Source organism: Pseudophryne corroboree, chromosome 1 (assembly GCF_028390025.1).
Source record: "Pseudophryne corroboree isolate aPseCor3 chromosome 1, aPseCor3.hap2, whole genome shotgun sequence".
NCBI lineage: Eukaryota > Metazoa > Chordata > Amphibia > Anura > Myobatrachidae > Pseudophryne > Pseudophryne corroboree.
The window spans coordinates 865001801-865017216 of record NC_086444.1 but is presented as its reverse complement, the minus strand read 5'-3'; the positions used below and the strand labels follow the sequence as shown (position 1 = coordinate 865017216).

The 15416-nt window shown below is 48.4% G+C and overlaps 1 pseudogene; it reads left to right on the top strand.

Moving 5' to 3' along the window:
• Positions 1–4311: 4311 nt before the first annotated feature.
• Positions 4312–4430, top strand: LOC134937640 (5S ribosomal RNA; annotated as a pseudogene).
• Positions 4431–15416: the final 10986 nt, after the last annotated feature.

The following is a 15416-nucleotide window of genomic DNA, read 5'->3' as shown; positions in this document are numbered from 1 at the left end:
ATGGTCGGGCTCGCTACTGCAGATTCACCGCAGGGTGAGGTGGTCTCCAAGGGCCAGGGTGTCTCTACTCTGGTGGCTCAAAGTACAGAATCTAACCGCAGGGAAACGTTTCGGCGCCTGGAATTGGATAATTCTCACGGCGGACGTGAGTCTCAGAGGTTGGGGAGCTGTAATTCAAAATTTTCAGCTCCAGGGTCTCTGGGCGGATCACGAAAGATTGCTGTCTATAAATGTCCTGGAACTCCGGGCAATTTACAATGCGCTACGACAAGCAGTGCACATGCTGCAGGCTCAGGCTGTTCAGGTGCAGTCAGACAATGCGACGGTGGTCGCATACATCAACAAACAAGGAGGAACGAAAAGCCGCATGGCAATGCGGGAAGTAGCTCGAGTCCTCAATTGGGCCGAGGTGATTTTGTCGGCAGTATTCATTCCGGGAGTGGACAACTGAGATGCGGATTATCTCAGCTGCCGGGATTTTTATCCAGGATGTGCATTAAATCCAGAAGTGTTTCACATGCTGGTCCAGAAGTAGGGTTACCCGCAAGTGGACCTGATGGCATCTCGCCACAATTATCAAACGCCCCAGTACGTGTCCAGAACGAGAGATCCAAAGGCAGTGGCGGTGGATGCTCTCACAATCAAGTGGCCATACAGTCTCGTGTATCTGTTTCCACCGTTTTCCGCTGCTCCCTCTGTTGCTAAAACGGATCAAAAGAGAGTCCGTCACAGTCATACTAGTGGCGCCTCATTGGCCTCGGAGAGCTTGGTTTTCGGATCTCCGCGGTCTACTCGCGGACGTTCCTTGGCAGCTCCCACTGCATCCGGACCTGTTACAACAGGGTCCGTTCTATTTCTCCGATTTAGCGCGGCTGCGTTTGATGGAGTGGCTGTTGAGACAGCCCTCTTAAAAGAGAGGGCATTCCAGAATAGGTTATACCAACCATGTTACGAGCTAGGAAGCCGGTACGGCAGCTCATTATTACAGAATTTGGCGTGCCTATATAGGTTGGTGTGAAGTTCGGAAGTTTCCGACATCATCTTTCAAGTTATCCCGTCTTTTGTTATGTCTACAGATGGGGTTAGATGGAGGTCGGCGTTTATCCACACTAAAGGTGCAGATATCTGCGTTGTCAATTTATTTTCAAAGAAGATTGGCTCTATTGCCGTCGGTACACACCTTTATGCAGGGTGTCCTCAAAGTACAGCCTCCATTTCACTCCACTTACTGCGCCATGGGACTTGAATCTGGGTTTAGATTTCTTATAGTCTTTTTGTTTCGAACCCTTACAACAAGTGGATATTAAGTTTCTCACTTGGGAAACAATTTCTCTCCTAGCCTTAGCTTCGGCAGGGCGGGTTTCAGTTTTGGGTGCCTTGTCATGCAAGCCACCGTATTTAGTGTTTCATAAGGACAGAACGGAATTTTAGACGAATCCCGCTTTCCTGCCAAAAGTAGGGTCCTCTTTTCACATCAATCATCCAATAGTAGTTCCTGTGTTAACAGGAGATTCTGGAATTTTGGTTGTGGTACGCACATTACGAGTTTATGTATTCCGAACGTCTACAGTTCCTAAGACGTATACGTTGTTATTCTCTATGATGCGGCCAAGATGGGTTGGCCACCTTGTAAGCAGATTTTATCCAGATGGATAAAACTGACCATACGTCAGGCTTACCTTCATGTTAGGTTACAGCCACCTACATCAGTAACAGCTCATTCCACACGTTCTCCGGGAATGTCATGGGCAGCTGGTCGTGGAGTTCTACGACACAGGTTTGCAGTGCGGCTACATGGTCTTCAGTGCACATGTTTGTGCGCTTTTACAGGTTTGATACTTTTGCGGCATCAGCATCTAGCTTTGGCCGTCTAGTGTTACAAGTGCCAGACCGCTCTCCCGCTCAGGGGGGAAACTTTGGTACATCCCTAGAGTACTCCAGTGACCCCTAGTGGATGAAAAAGAAAATAGGATTTTGGTACTTACCAGGTAAATCCTTTTCTTTGAATCCATAGGGGGCACTGGACGCCCACCCAGAGCAGTTGTTTACCTGGTTATGGTAAGTGCAGGGAATTTTATGGTAACACACTCTTACCGACTGTTTCAAAGTAGAAATTCTATCGGGTTGGTGTCAACTGTGAGTTGTCAGTTTCGTTTTGTGTCAACTTTATTGTTGTCCGTGTTTGGTTATATGTATTTCTCCATTGTCAACCTCTATAGCTCCAGTTCGGCTCAGTAAAAAAAAACTGAGGTACTCTGGGATATGGAGGGGAGGTATAGTCAAAGTTTAACTATTCAGTGCCTAGTTCCTGTGGAACCGTCCATATCCCTAGAGTACTCCAGTGCCCCCTATGGATTCAAAGAAAAGGATTTACCTGGTAAGTACCAAAATCCTATTTTTTTATTTCCTACCAAAAATTCATAAAAGCTTGGATAACCCGCCCGGAAGACCAATAGTGGCGGGTATAGACTCACTTACCTCTAACTTATCCGAATACGTTGATGTCTTTTTAAAACCATATGTTAAGAATCTCCCGTCATACCTCAAGGATACAACGTCGGTATTAAACCTCCTAAAAGATATCGAATGGAAGGACTCATACATGTGGGTTACAATTGATGTCCAATCACTTTACACATGTATTGAACATAAAAAGGGAGTAACAGCCTGTAAGGAATATCTGGATGATGACAGCACACTAACAGATAACCACAGGGATTTTATTTGTGACATCATGTATTTTATTCTCCATCATAACTATTTTAAATTTCTGGATAAGTTTTACCTACAACAGTGTGGCACCGCGATGGGCACGATTTTTGCGCCAAGTTTCACGAATCTTTTTGTGGGTTGTTGGGAAAAATGTTTTATTCATGACCATCGGGCTTTTAACAGCAATATCATCTTTTATCGGAGGTACATCGATGATATTTTAATAATCTGGGATGGTGATATGGAATGTTTTAATCAATTTTTAAAACACATCAGCACCAATACAATGAATCTCGCTTTTACATCTAACACAAGTAGAGAACACATTGAATTCTTGGATTTGGTTTTCACAGGAGAGAACGGGAGAATCACAACAAAGAACTTTGTCAAGCAGGTAGATACTAACAGCTATCTCCACTATAAGAGCAACCATCTCAAAAGTTGGAAGAACAATATCCCTTTTTCCCAGTTCAGTAGAATCAAAAGAAATTGTAGCAAACCGGAGGACTGCCAACTACAGCTTGAGATGTATAAGGACAGATTCAAACAGAAGGAATACCTGGACTCCATCCTGAGAGAAGCCATCACCAGAACGAATGAAGTTGAAAGAAGGGAGCTGCTGGAATACAGAACAAGGGAGAAACCAAAAGAATCCACAGCATTCATAACAACTTTTAACCGACATGAGAAATCCATCCGGGAATCATTCAGAAATCATTGGAGGATTTTACTCATGGATCCCATCCTTAAAGAAATTCTCCCTCCTCGCCCAGAAATAATTTTTAAGAAATCACAGAACCTGAAAGATCTTTTAGCCCCGAGCATGCTGAGGAATAATCAAGAGAAGGACCAGACATGGCCTAAATGTGTGGGCTCCTATAAATGTGGGCGATGCAATGTCTGCAGATACTTACACCCCAACAGGAAGTCCTTTACAGATATGGAAAAGAAAAAGGAATACAAGATCAAGGATTACATGAACTGTAACACCCAATCGGTCATATACCTCCTGGAGTGCGATTGCGGCAAACAATATATTGGGAAAACGAAGAGACCTCTGAAGATGAGGATACAGGAACATGTGCGAAACATCAGGAACAAAGTGGAGAGCCATGCTGTCTCCAAACACTTTATGTCTACGCACAACTCAAATCCGGAAGCCTTGACTTTCAAGGCCATCGAACTGGTGAAACTAGGAGATAGAGGAGAGGATCTCGCCAACAAATTGTCACGTCGTGAGATGTATTGGATATTCCAATTACAGACATTACAGCCGAAAGGATTCAACGATAACTACGAGATCGCCCCCTTTTTATGACACGGTACTAAAATTATTTTCCGGCTCAGCCTTGTTAGTAAACGTACACTCCTTACCCACTGTCCCCCCCCCCCCTTCCCACATCCCCATCCCCTCCCCCTGCCCACCTCCCCATCCCCTCCCCCACCCTTCCCCACCACCCCCATCCACCACCCCCCTTCCCTCCAAATCCCTACCAGCACCGTACTACCGCATATAATATCAGTTTGTTTTCGCGAACACCCATACACGTAGTGGGTCCTTTTTATATTTCTGGAGTGATGACCTAGAAGGCACAACGTCGCTACAGTCAAACCACGCTGGAAATGCCCAAACACTTCCGATCTTGGAAGCCAAGCAGCGTTGGGCCTGATCAGTACCAGTAGGGGGGACCACTTGGGAAGATCAGGTACTGTATAGAACGAATTTGAATAGGGGCCCGAGAATGGAACACACTCCACACACGTACGGACCCACTGAGTCACATCTTACGCACATTATTATGTTAGACAAAGTACACCATTTCACTGTATATACTATCCCCTATACCTATAAGGGTTTTAACATATATAGATACAGCAATTTTAATGGTTAACCCCTCCCCCCCCCCTTTGAGGCAATTTAATTCCACTCACGCCAAACTATTATATATTTGTCCCACTCACGCCAAACTTTCTTATATCTATCAATCTTAATGTATGCAATGGTCTTAATTATTTGCATATGTGCACGAGCCGTTAAATTCCCCACTTAATGTTATTACACTGTCTAATACCATAATGGTGTCCGCAGTAGTATTCCCATAATGGTGTCCGTAATAACACTCCCATAATGATGTCCGCACTAATAAGCTATGTAGCACTAAAATATATACCAAGCATGACCTCTACATCATATTCCCATGATGTTCCCATAATGATGTCCGCGATCATAAGCTTTTAGGAATATATAGTTTCTTTTTTCTTTCTTTTTATTTCATTTTGCAACCTAGTTTAGCTATGTTCTTTTAAATAATGTTAAAACTAGGTGTTTATAGAACAATGACATACTCCTGATACTCCTATTCTCTCTTTCTATGTTTAACTATCACCATGGATACCGGGGCATTTGACAAGTATTAGACACACTACAAGAAAATGGCCGCCGCTACCAGGAGATCTATGGACATAAGCACACCCAAAATGGCCTCCATATTTGGGACTAAACTAGAGACTGGCTCCTTCCCCCTGTGAACTACAGCCACCGAGTACTGGATAAAGACATGAAATCGCCGCGGGCGCATGCGCAATAAGCACCGGAAGTGGGGCGGAAGTGACGCGACGGGTCCGCAGCCATCGGAAGTGTGGCGGAAGTTCAGCCTATTTCACTCCAGAGCCGTTTATTAGTGTTTTTCAGTGTGTTTCTTCCGTTTTTAAGTGCATATTCACTCGTTTTTACTTATTTTAAGTCCAGATCAACATGTTAAGCAGTGCTTGTGTATATACAAATAGCCTTATTGGATTTAATATATAATTGCATCACATGACTGTATGTGATGTCATGACCCTCCCACTGATCACCTTTTGCTATAAAAACATGCACTGTCTCATTCTGTCCATACCCTTGAAGAAGTCTCATCAGACGAAACGCGTTGGATGACCTGTATCTACATCATTCTAAGATAAGGAAAAATTCTATTTTATAAGTGCATATATTCATTTAAGTGCTTTTAGTTCAGTTGTGTGTGTATATATTGTTGTTCCCATTTTTATATGTGTATCTTTTATGCTAATTTAATAATAAATACTTTTTAATATTTTAACTGGTAACACACTTTTATTGACACCTTGGTCGCTATTTGTCCCTCATCCCCCCCTCCTTCATATATATATATATATATATATATATATATATATATATATATATATATACACACTGCTCAAAAAAATTAAGGGAACACTAAAATAACACATCCTAGATCTGAATGAATGAAATATTCTTATTAAATACTTTGTTCTTTACATAGTTGAATGTGCTGACAACAAAATCACACAAAAATTGTCCATGGAAATCAAATTTATTAACCCATGGAGGTCTGGATTTGGAGTCACCCTCAAAATTAAAGTGGAAAAACACACTACAGGCTAATCCAACTTTGATGTAATGTCCTTAAAACAAGTCAAAATGAGGCTCAGTAGTGTGTGTGGCCTCCACGTGCCTGTATGACCTCCCTACAACCCACACAAGTGGCTCAGGTGCAGCTCATCCAGGATGGCACATCAATGCGAGCTGTGGCAAGAAGGTTTGCTGTGTCTGTCAGTGTAGTGTCCAGAGCATGGAGGCGCTACCAGGAGATAGGCCAGTACATCAGGAGACGTGGAGGAGGCCATAGGAGGGCAACTACCCAGCAGTAGGACTGCTACCTCCGCCTTTGTGCAAGGAGGAACAGGAGGAGCACTGCCAGAGCCCTGCAAAATGACCTGTGTGTGTGTGTATGTCTCCCACTGTCTGCGCCCTGTGTGTGTGTGTGTCTCCCACTGTCTGCGCCTTTTGTGTGTGTGTCTCCCACTGTCTGCGGCTTGTGTGTGTCTCCCACTGTCTGCGCCTTGTGTGTGTGTGTCTCCCACTGTCTGCGCCCTGTGTGTCTCCCACTGTCTGCGCCCTGTGTGTGTGTGTCTCCCACTGCGCCGTGTGTTTGTGTGTCTCCCAGTGTCTGCGCCCTGTGTGTGTGTGTGTGTCTCCCACTGTCTGCGCCCTTTGTGTGTGTGTCTCCCACTGTCTGCGCCCTTTGTGTGTGTGTCTCCCACTGTCTGCGTCCTGTGTGTGTGTCTCTCACTGTCTGCGACCTGTGTGCGTGTCTCCCACTGTCTGCGCCCTGTGTGTGTGTCTCCCACTGTCTGCGCCCTGTGTGCGTGTCTCCCACTGTCTGCGCCCTGTGTGCGTGTCTCCCACTGTGGGCCCTGTGTGCGTGTCTCCCACTGTTTGCGCCCTGTATGCGTGTCTCCCACTGTGGGCCCTGTGTGTGTGTCTCCCACTGTCTGCGCCCTGTGTGTGTGTCTCCCACTGTCTGCGCCCTGTGTGTGTCTCTCCCACTGTCTGCGACCTATGTGCGTGTCTCCCACTGTCTGCGCCCTGTGTGCGTGTCTCCCACTGTCTGCGCCCTGTGTGCGTGTCTCCCACTGTCTGCGCCCTGTGTGCGTGTCTCCCACTGTCTGCGCCCTGTGTGTGTGTCTCCAACTGTCTGTGTCCTGTGTGTGTGTCTCCCACTTTCTGCGCCCTGTGTGTGTGTCTCCCACTGTCTGCACCCTGTGTGTGTGTCTCCCACTGTCTGCGCCCTGTGTGTGTGTCTCCCACTGTCTGCGCCCTGTGTGTGTGTCTCCCACTGTCTGCGCCCTGTGTGTGTGTCTCCCACTGTCTGCGTCCTGTGTGTGTGTCTCCCACTGTCTGCGCCCTGTGTGTGTGTCTCCCACTGTCTGCACCCTGTGTGTGTGTCTCCCACTGTCTGCGTCCTGTGTGTGTGTCTCCCACTGTCTGCGTCCTGTGTGTGTGTCTCCCACTGTCTGCGTCCTGTGTGTGTGTCTCCCACTGTCTGCGTCCTGTGTGTGTGTCTCCCACTGTCTGCGCCCTGTGTGTGTGTCTCCCACTGTCTGCACCCTGTGTGTGTCTCCCACTGTCTGCGCCCTGTGTGTGTGTCTCCTACTGTCTGCGCCCTGTGTGTGTGTCTGCCACTGTCTGCGCCCTCTGTGTGTGTGTCTCCCACTGTCTGCGCCCTGTGTGTGTGTGTCTCCCACTGTCTGTGCCGTGTGTGTCTCCCACTGTCTGCGCCGTGTGTGTGTGTCTCCCACTGTCTGCGCCGTGTGTGTCTTCCACTGTCTGCACCGTGTGTGTGTCCCACTGTCTGCACCGTGTGTGTATGTCCCACTGTCTGCACCGTGTGTGTGTGTCCCACTGTCTGCACCGTGTGTCTGTGTCTCCCACTGTCTGCACCGTGTGTGTGTGTGTCCCACTGTCTGCACCGTATGTGTGTCCCACTGTCTGCACCATGCACATGTAATAGTGATGACCAGCATGAAGTATTGGCCTATCAGAGAACGATGTGAGTGTAGGGAGAGAGTCAGAGAATGTAAATATATAATTCATATATAGATAAGTGTTCATTAATATATTTAATATAATTTCTGCTGCGGGGTATAATGGGCTACACAAGGATTAACATTGGGGTTTAAAGTAGGATCTTGATCATATGTGCATGGTGAGGATTGGTATGTACGATAAGGCTCTCTGGGCAGCAGCTGGTAGACACAGCGTAATGTCAGACACCCCCAGCGCTAGCCTACTACACTTTCTGGCACCACCACCCCACTGCCTGCGCCGTGTGTGTGTCTCCCACTGTCTGCGCCGTGTTTGTGTGTGTCTCCCACTGTCTGCATCGGGTGTGTGTGTCCCACTGTCTGCACCATGCACATATAATAGTGATGGCCAGCATGAAGTATTGGCCTATCATAGAACGATGTGAGTGTAGGGAGAGAGTCAGAGAATGTAAATATATAATTTATATATAGATAAGTGTTCATTAATATATTTTCTCTTGCGTCCTAGAGGATGCAGGGGTCCATATTAGTACCATGGGGTATAGACTGGTCCACCAGGATCCATTGCACTTTAAGAGTTTAACAGTGTGGGCTGACTTCTCCCTCTGTGCCCCTCCTACCAGACTCAGTTTAGAAAATGTGCCCGGGGGAGCCGGTCACAGCTAGGGGAGCTCTACAGAGCTTCTTTAGTAAAAGTTTTTTTTAGAGTTTATTTTACAGGGAGGCTGCTGGCAACAGCCTTCCTGCATCGAGGGACTGAGGGGGGGAGCAATGTCCGCCCTGCGGGGTCTGAGCCACTGTCTCCGCTGACTGGACACTGAGCTCCAGAGGGGATAGATCGCTCCCCGCCACAGGGGAACGCTCACCCCGGCAGCATGCCGCCACCCCCTTGCAGAGCTGAAGTGTGCCGAGTGAGTCATCGGCTCCCTGGCAAGCGGGGAGTCGATGTGAAGATGGCGGCTACAGGGTAGGGAGCGCAGTACTGACTGCGCTCCGGAGGCTCAGTGGTACATGGTGCGGTGCTGTGAGGGGCGCCCTGAGCCGGCGCCTTAACCCTACACTGACCAGAAAACCTGTCTGGGTCCTCGGATCTCAGCCAGCAGAAAATCCTCAGGCCAGTATAATCTTGGAAGAGCGGGAAGACAGCGCCATTAAGGGGGCGGAGCTTCTCAGAGCGGACCCAGCAGCATTCAGCTGCATTTTCCTGCCTGCAGACAGAGCAACTCCAGCTATCTCTACGGTACCAGGGGGTTGTAGAAGGGAGGGGAGGCTGTGCATAGACTGTGTCACCTATTGTGGGACACAGTCAGCGCTGGTTAAGGGTCTCCCTATACCTGTTTAGTGCTGTGTGTGGGTTGGCTCCAATCTCTGTCTCTCTCTGCCATTCTTAGGGGGGAAACTCTGTCTACCCTGTACCCTGTGTGTGTGGCGGGTGTGCAAGCAACCATGTCTAGAGACTCTGTCTCATATGCTGCAGAGGATATATCTTCTCAGGAAGATCCCATCCCATGTAATCAGGATTGCAGATCCCGGCTAGGGAACCGGAGTGGTTAGCCTCTCTTAGGGGGGCTATTTCTCAGATTTCTGAAAGGGTTGCAAGGACTGAGCATGCAACTGAAGTATTGCAGTCCTCTATGGCAGTATGGTCCGATACTGCTCCCCCGGGGCCCCTTGTGGTATATTCTCACAAACGTGCTCTTGCCCAAATTACGCAGGATGACACGGATACAGATTCTGACACAGCAGATGGTGATGGGGATGTATCAAGGAGGACGGCATCACTTGCTAAGGGGGTGCAGTTGATGATTGAGGCCATGCGGGATGTGTTAAATATTTCTGACACACCTCCTGAGCAGGTTGAGGAGGCTTTTTTCACAGACTGTAAGAAAGCCCCTCTCACCTTCCCTGCTTCTAAGGAATTAAATGGCATTTTTGAAAAGGCCTGGGAAAACCCAGAGAAAAAATTCCAGATCCCTAAAAGGGTTCTGGTTGCTTTTCCCTTCCCGGAGGATGATAGAAAAAAATGGGAGTCCCCACCTATAGTTGACGCCTCTGTTTCCAGGCTGTCAAAACAAGTGGTTTTGCCTGTCCTGGGATCTACCGCGTTGAAAGACCCGGCGGATCGCAAGGTGGATGCTACGCTCAAATCCATATACACGGCTTCAGGGTCGATACTGCGGCCTACTATTGCCTTTGCATGGATTTCAAAAGCAATTGCAAAGTGGTCAATCACTCTGCAGGAGTACTTGACTACGATGGATAAAGGTGACGTTGATTTGTTTTTACGTGACATACAGGTTTCTGCAGGGTTTCTGGTGGAATCCATGAAGGATTCCATGGCTGCGGGGATATCCTCCATGTCCGCCTTGGCTCGCAGGGGTCTCTGGCTGCGCCAATGGTCTGCGGACGCGGAATCCAGGAAAAGTGTGGAGAGCCTACCCGGTCAGGCTCTGTTTGGGGAGGTGCTGGATGCGTGGATTGCCACAGCTACAGCGGGTAAGTCTCCTTTTCTCCCCTCAGCTGCACCGGCTACGAAGAAGCCTTTTTCTCCCAACACGTCACAGTCCTTTCGGCCCACTAGGACTAGAAAGAACAAGCCCTCTCACACCTTCTTTAGAGGTGGTCATGCCAAATCCAAAAAGCCTACTCCCGCAGGTTACCAGGACCAGAAGCCTGCTTCTGGTGCCTCAAAGTCCTCAGCATGACGGTGGACCGCACAGCCTGGAAATAGGTCAGGTGGCAGCGAGACGCCGGCATTTCAGCAATGTCTGGGTGTCGTCCGGCCTGGGTTCCTGGATACAGGATATTGTGTCCCGGGGGTACAGGCTGGAGTTTCAAACTCTCTTCCACCTCACCGATTCTTCAAATTAGGCTTGCCGGCTTTGCCGGCAGACAGAGCTATTTTACGGGATGCTATCCGAAAATTGGTATTGTCGGAGGTCATTGTTCCAGTTCCACCTCATCAGTTGAACAAAGGTTACTATTCAAACCTTTTTGTGGTACCGAAGCCGGATGGTTTGGTCAGGCCAATTCTGAACTTGAAATCATTGAACCCTTATTTCAGGGACTTCAAATTCAAAATGGAGTCTCTGCAAGCGGTTATCTCAGGACTGATGGAGGAGGAGTTCCTGGTGTCCCTGGACATCAAGGATGCGTACCTCCACATTCCCATTTGGTCACTGCATCAGGCTTATTACTGTTAGACGATCACTATCTGTTTCAGGCACTGCCATTCGGTCTCTCCACAGCACAAGGATCTTCACCAAGGTGATGGCAGAGATGATGGTTCTCCTCCGCAAGCAGGGGGTGAGCATAATTCCGTATCTGAACAACCTGCTGATCAAGGCATCGTCCAAGGAGACTTTGTTAAGATCCATTGCTCTCACGACGCATCTGCTCAAGGAGCACGGTTCCAAAGTCTCATCTGGAGCCGACAAGGAGGCTGTCTTTCCTGGGGATGATCCTCGGCACGGAGGTGCAGAGGGTGTTTCTACCGGTGGAGAAAGCGTTGGTGATTCAAACAATGGTCCTCCGGGTATCGCTTCATCAGTGCATCCGCCTTCTGGGGAAGATGGTTGCCTCCTACTAGGCTCTGCAGTACGGAAGGTTTCATGCTCTGTACTTTCAACTCGATCTCTTGGACCAATTGTCGGGATCTCACCTACATATGCACCAGAGGATACGTCTGTCGCCGAAAGCAAGGATTTCGCTCCTCTGGTGGCTGCAATTACCTCACTTTCTGGAGGGCCGAAGGTTCGGGATTCTGGACTGGATCCTTCTAACCGCGGATGCAAGTCTAAGAGGTTGGGGAGCAGTAGCTCAAGGGGAAATCTTCCAAGGAAGGTGGTCAAGTCAGGGATCCCTTCTTCTGATAAACATCCTGGAGTTAAGAGCTGTATACAACAGCCTTCTTCAAGCGGCACACCTTCTACAGGATCGGGCTGTTCAGGTGCAGTCGGGCAATGTGACCACAGTGGCCTACAAAAACCGACAAGGCAGAACGAAGAGCAGGGCTGCAATGTCAGAGGTGACAAGGATGATCCTCTGAGCAGAAAGGTACGCTGTAGCGTTGTCAGCAATCTTCATTCTGGCAGTAGACAACTGGGAAGCAGACTTCCTCAGCAGACACAATCTCCATCCAGGAGATTGGGGCCTCCACCCGGAGGTGTTCGAGGAGGTAACCGGTTGGTGGGGGGTTCCTCACATAGACATGATGGCCTCCCGCCTCAGCAAGAAGCTGAGGAGGTACTGTTCCAGGTCGAGAGACCCACAGGCAGTGGCGGTGGACGCACTAGTAACGCCGTGGGTGTTCACGTCAGTGTATGTGTTCCCTCCACTTCCTCTTATCCCAAGAGTTCTACAACTTGTAAAAGAACAAGGGTTCTGGCAATCCCCATTGCTTCGTACTGGCCAAGGAGGGCTTGGTACGCGGATCTGCTGGATCTACTGCTGGAAGATCCAAGGCTTCTGTCTCTTCGGGAGGATCTTCTACTACAAGAGCCGTTCGCTTATCAAGACTTACCATGGCTACGTTTGACGACATGGCGGTTGAGCGCCAGATCTTAGCTCGGAAGGGAATTCCGAGCGAGGTTATTCCTACCCTGATACAGGCTAGGAAGAGGGTAACGTCTAAACCATCACATTTGGAAAAAGTATGTGTCTTTATGTGAATCCAAGAAGTTTCCTGTGGTAAAGTTTCAACTTTGAAGGTTTCTCCTTTTCCTGCAAGCAGGTGTGGATTTAGGCCTGAGATTGGGGTACATCAAGGTCCAGATTTCGGCCTTATCCATTTTCTTCCAGAAACAATTGGCTGTCCTCCCTGAGGTTCAGACCTTTTTGAAATGGGTTCTGCACATCCAGCCCACTTTTGTTGCGCCAACGGCACCCTGGGATCTTGATGTGGTGTTGCAGTTTCTGCAATCGTATTGGTTTGAGCCTCTACAGGAGGCTGAAATCAAGTTTCTCACATGAAAGGCGGTAACTTTGTTGGCCTTGGCTTCTGCTCAACGTGTGTCGGAATTGGGGGCTTTGTCCTGTAAAAGTCCCTATCTGGTCTTCCATGAAGATAGGGCGGAACTCCTTCCTAAGGTTGTGTCGGCTTTTCATATCAACCAACCTATTGTGGTGCCAGTGGTTTACTGACTCCTCAATTGCTTCAAAGGCCTTGGATGTTGTGAGGACTTTGAAGATTTATGTGAAGATGACTGCTCGTCTCAGGAAATGTGACTCTGTTTGTCCGCTATGATCCTAAGAAAATTGGGTGTCCTGCTTCTAAGCAGTCGATTTCTTGCTGGATCAGGTTCACCATCCATATTCTATATTCTATTCATATCCATATTCTACGGCCGGATTGCCGTGTCCAAAATCGATTAAGGCCCACTCTACTCGTTGTTAGGGTCTCCTGCCCTGTGCTGCCACGTCGTCATGGCAACCGGGAGACAAGTGCTAGTGGAGTAACCTGAGCGCAGCTGATACTCCGGTTCGGGTCTTTTGCTGTGCAGTGGTTATAGGCTCTGTGCACGGCAGGGGATCCGGTGCTGGTTTTTGTGCTCACAGTCTGTGAGGTCTGAGTGGGGCGTGGACAGCACCTGCTTTAAAAGGCCTCTTTTCAGGGTAAGCAGATGCTGCTGAATCTTTGTTGGTTAGTCAGTTCATGAACGTTAGCCAGTACTGTGTAGCTTTGTATTTGTTTGTTGCTTACTGCAAATAGGCCTGGGAATTTAGTATTACACTCTGCCAATCCAGACCTAGCAGTAAGACTGGAGTCAGTCGTTTAGCTTGCTGGGGTTCTGTTTCTACTCTGTGAACTTAGCAAGTTTGCGGCTGTATTCTAAGACTTGCCTGTCTAATCCTGTCTCACTGTGCTAGGTGTCAGGGGTCAGTTTAGTGGCAGTAAGCTAAAACCTGTGCACTGCAAGTGAGAATTTGGATTGTGGAGATTCTCCTTGTGTCTATCATTCCATCTCTGACCAAGGAGTTTACTGCCACACCCGTTGGTAACCCTTTAGGGTTTTGCTGTTGCCCTTAGCAACAGCATTTCGGGTACTCTACGTATTAAAACACAACATCTTGCTTTTTCCATCTTAGCAGTTCTAATACAAGGGAGATACCCAGTTCCTTAGCCTCTGGGCTTCTCTGTTCACTTTGTGTGTATTTTGTTACCCTATCACCTTCTGTGTACGTTATGTCATATCCCCCAGTTTGTCTGTGAGTCCATCTGTTTTGCATAACAGTTCAAACACCAGTACATTCCTGCAGACACTGGAGTGCATAACAGTTCTGACACCAGTACTTTCCTGCTGGCACTGGTGTGCATAACATATTCAGCAGCCTAATACTCCTGTTGAAATTTTGTGGGAATATGGAGCATACCCCTCAAAATACGTTGCAACAGGTGGTCGATCAGGTGCAGGTCCTGACTCGACAATTTAATGATTTGTCCATTAAAATGCACACCTCCCAGGCTGCTGGCGGAGCTCCCGCAGCAGCAGCACCTGCAGGGGTTAAGGAGCCGAAAGTAAATCTCCCGGATCGTTTTTCTGGAGATCGCTCGCAGTTCTTTTGTTTCAAGGAGAGCTGCAAGCTATACTTCCGGCTTAGGCCTCAGTCTTCTGGGTCGGAGATTCAGCGGGTGGGCATAGTGATTTCCTTGCTACAAGGAGACCCACAGGTCTGGGCATATGGGTTGCAGCCTGACTGTCCGTCGCTTAAAAGTGTTGATGCTTTTTTTACGGCACTGGGCATGTTGTATGATGACCCTGACAAGACGGCCTCAGCCGAAGCTCAGATTTCGATCCTTAAGCAAGGGCGCAGGCCAGTTGAGGTTTACTGTACGGAGTTTCGGAGGTTGGCCCATGATACCCAGTGGAATGACCCAGCCCTGAGACACCAGTACCGAAGAGGTCTTTCTAACCAGATAAAGGACCAACTGGTACAATATCCCTTGCCTGATAGCTTGGATCAGCTCATGCAGTTATCCATCCGGGTGGATAGACGGCTGAGAGAGCGTAGGCTTGAAAGGGAGACTGAGATTTCCTTCCTTCCCAAGGGAACCTCAGACTCTGAGGAATTTTCTGAGGAGCCTATGCAGATTGGGGCTACCCGCCTCTCCTCGCGTGAGAAGACGCGGAGGAGACAGCAGGGGTTGTGTTTGTACTGTGGGAATAAAGGTCATGTGGTAGTATCATGCCCAGAAAAGCCGGAAAACTTCAGGGCCTGAGGGTGATGGGAAATATCCTGTCAGGCCAGAAGTCAGAATTTCCCAAGAAGACTTTTATCATTCCGGTGACCTTGAAGATCCTCGGTCAAACTGTCAAGACTGAGGCCTTTGTGGACAG